Below are 3660 nucleotides of genomic sequence, written 5' to 3' on the forward strand. Positions count from 1 at the left end.
GGCTATTTTCAGTACTGTTGTATAAAGTATAGGATGTTTGATAGTGCCAATAACTGATCTTGTGTATGAATATAATGCTTCTCTGAGTATCTCAAATGGAATTCAGTTCCATACATAGCATCAGCAAAGCGAATATTAATTTTTGCCATTGGTACAAAGCCATATATATTTGTATGGGAAGGTTAGAAGCGATCAAGTGGCTTTCATTATTTGCCTGGTAATTATTTTATTGACTCTGAACAGTTGTAAAGCAAGGTTCACATTAAATGGTTATGGACTCTGGAATTAAAGAGACTAAGTCTTCAGTTCATCACCTTGCAGTTTTCTTTACCAATACACTGCATTAAATATTAAACTTCCACAGTTTCAAATTGAAAGAAACATCACTTACTGGTGCAAGTCCTGGTATGTTCGTTGCAGACAAGATTATGACCACATTTAGTGATGGCTGGCATTTCAAGCAATCCTTCAAGAATGCAGAGATCGCCTTCCTCTGAAATAATAATAATAATAATAATAATAATAATAATAATAATAATAATAATCATGGATTCATGCTTGCTGCCCAAGAAACAAGCCAATAAACATCCTCACAAATGGAAAAGACCCAAATGTAGAATCTCTGACAAATTATTCAAGACAACGGACTGTATTGTTTCAGAGTGCTACACCCCTATTCCAAATGAATATAAAACTAAGCTTGACTGAGTTGGCAAATGTATTCACTGGACAGTGAAAACATTTTCTCCCTTTATTACCTTAGCGGTGCATCTTTTTGCCACCTCTTCTGAGACAAATGTGAACGCCACTGAAGCGTATCCTTTGAAAAACGTATAAATACTGGTATGAGTACCATCCATTATCAGTAAGTGAAGCAAAAGATGCAACAATTTTGTGGAATTTTATGATCTGTGAAGACCGTACCATAACCATCAATTGGCCTGATATCAGCATTAAAGATTTTTAAAATAAAACATTAAAAAATGTATCTCCTAAAGAATATGGGAAATTTGTGGTGTGCAAAAACCTTGAAATTGAGATTAGCAGAATATGGCATTTGAAAACATAAAGCACCCCTGTTGTAAGTGGTATGCCTGGAGTCCTAAAGAAAGATTGTTAATGGGTTTCTTGAAAACGTCCCTGATGAGCCCAACATTTATGAAATTCAAAAATGTCATTCACATCATGGCTTGTATTTTTTTGCAAATTTCTATCTTTGTAACACCAAATGATTAATACTGAATTACCTTCTTTTATATATTATTTCTATACTTTATAATTTTGATTTATGTTTCTGTATACTGAGTCTTAATTAATTTTATACCATGTTAACACTTTAGTGTTCAGATGACTGTCAAATGTAATATTTATTTATTCACATTGTTTTTAATTAATTATTTATTAATTTGTAGCTTTTAGGTTTCAATAACAACATTGTCTATTTTTAGAATGACATTGTAGGGTTTGTATGAGATGTTGGATCTGGTTGATTTGAACATAAAAAAATGTAGAATATTTGGGCCAAACCTGACTGGTTTAAATACTAAAGAGTTAAAGCTACATTATGCTGTGAAATGCCACTTTGACATAACAGTACCTGCCTTAGGAAACTGGTTGATAACCAGCATGGATTGTTAATCACTATTAACATCATCATTTAACATCCAATTCCCCTGCTGGAATGGATTGGATGGTACAACAGGAGTTAATGTGTTCGGGGACTATGCCAAGCTCCAATGTTTCCTTAAGCATAGATGTCTTTCCAAATGCCAACCATTTTATTAAGTTTACTGGTGCTTTTTACTGAATGTTATTGTAAGCTCTACCATACTTTCATCTTTCAATTCCAACAAATTATCTTGGATAAGAACCAACTTACTCAAATATTTTATGCAAATATCACAACATCCACAATATCCTTTTCCTATTTCACCATCTGCACAGTTTTCTACAGTTCCACAGGTTACAATACTGCAGACGTTTGGTGGGCAGACGTAAGCACTGGCTGCTACAACACTCAAGGCAATGAAGAAGATGTACTTCATGGTTGACAAAAATAAATCTGAAATGATTAAAAAAAATATGTGCTTTGCTATTGAAATGAATTGTAAAATTTTGGCAAGTATATATTCAACAAATAATTAAAAGGTGATGATTAGATAATAACTGTAAGTTATGATCACAAGCTAGTAACAGAAAGCACACACACCCACCCATAAATGCTTAAAAACGACATTCAAACTGCGTATCAATCTCTGTTTAGACACTCACATTACTTCTTACACTACAAAGCATCCAATCACTCCCTCTTCTTATTTCCATAACATAAGGGGGGGGGGCAATCGATTAGATCGACCCCAGCACACAACTGGTACTTAATTTATCGACCCCGAAAGGATGAAAGGCAAAAGTCGACCTCGGCGGAATTTGAACTGAGAACGTGAAGACAGACGAAATACCGCTAAGCATTTTGCCCGGCGTGCTAACGTTTCTGCCAGCTCGCCATCTTATCTTTATCGCTTTAGTATCTTTATATGGTGAGTAAAAACATAATGAAGAGAACATGTGACAACGTATGCAAAGTAAATATGCTTTAAGCTACGAACGTCAGCTTTTCTATGTCACCCACCAACCGCAGCATGAAGGATATTAGATCTGGAAAACAAAGGAGAAGGGATGGTTATCACTGACACGCCCTTGATCCAAACAGTAACAGCAACCAGTTTAAGAATTCCCATAAATAAATATGTAAATAGCAGTATAATTCTCCTCAAAATTACAGCTTACCGTCTACTTGGAAACAGAAGGTCGTATTTTTATAATAATAGAGCAGACGTTCTATATATAGTACATTTCTGTTCACAGGTCCTCGTCGTCAACATCTCCTTTATCACATAGGTCAGCGGGCACAGGGATGTCCTAGGGCTAAACAACAACATCCCCTTTATGATATGAGTAACAGATTTACCATCATCCTTATCGTCATCATCACCGTCGTTTTCACCACCACCACAACTACTCCCACCATCATCGTCGTCGTCGTCAGCATCGTCAGCATCGTCATTGCCTCATCATCAGCTTCATCTTTACCACCACCACCACCACCATCGTCATCATTGTCGTAATCGTCGTCGTCGTCGTCGCCATCTTAATCCTTATCGTCATTAGTAGCAGCAACAATAGTACTATCGTCGTGGTTTTTACTTTTCTGCTTTTTCATGCTGGTATGAGTTAGAAGAAACCTATTTAGGCAGTATTATAAGGCTGAATGCCCTTTCGGTTGCCGACCCTAAACTTGTTCTTCAATGTATTTTCTTCTCTGGCCTTTATATGTCCAAAGTCGGAACCACTGAGCTGCAACCTTTATTGTTTATGGATGATACAAACATCACACAAACAGTGTCATGTGTAGACTTGAAGAAATAAACATTCATGCACACACACACACATAACATATAAGCATGCATATATAAACGTATGTGGCTGTGTGGTAAGTAGCTTGCTTACCAACCACATGGTTCTGAGTTCAGTCCCACTGCGTGGCACCTTGGGCAAGTGTCTTCTACTGTAGCCTCGGGCCGACTAAAGCCTTGTGAGTGGATTTGGCAGACGGAAACTGAAAGAAGTCCGTCGTATATATATATATATATATATATATAT

General features: G+C 36.4%; 1 long non-coding RNA gene across 1 annotated transcript in view; it reads right to left on the reverse strand.

The window, feature by feature from the left end:
• Window positions 1-451: 451 nt before the first annotated feature.
• LOC106876886 (uncharacterized) overlaps window positions 452-3660 on the reverse strand; it is a 13653-nt gene continuing 10444 nt past the window's right edge. The window contains exons 3-4 of the long non-coding RNA XR_001410304.2: window positions 1880-2062; window positions 452-493 (exon numbers count right to left, since the gene is read on the reverse strand). This is a non-coding gene — a long non-coding RNA (uncharacterized LOC106876886). The remainder of the gene's footprint in view (window positions 494-1879; window positions 2063-3660) is intronic.

Source organism: Octopus bimaculoides, chromosome 17 (assembly GCF_001194135.2).
Source record: "Octopus bimaculoides isolate UCB-OBI-ISO-001 chromosome 17, ASM119413v2, whole genome shotgun sequence".
NCBI lineage: Eukaryota > Metazoa > Mollusca > Cephalopoda > Octopoda > Octopodidae > Octopus > Octopus bimaculoides.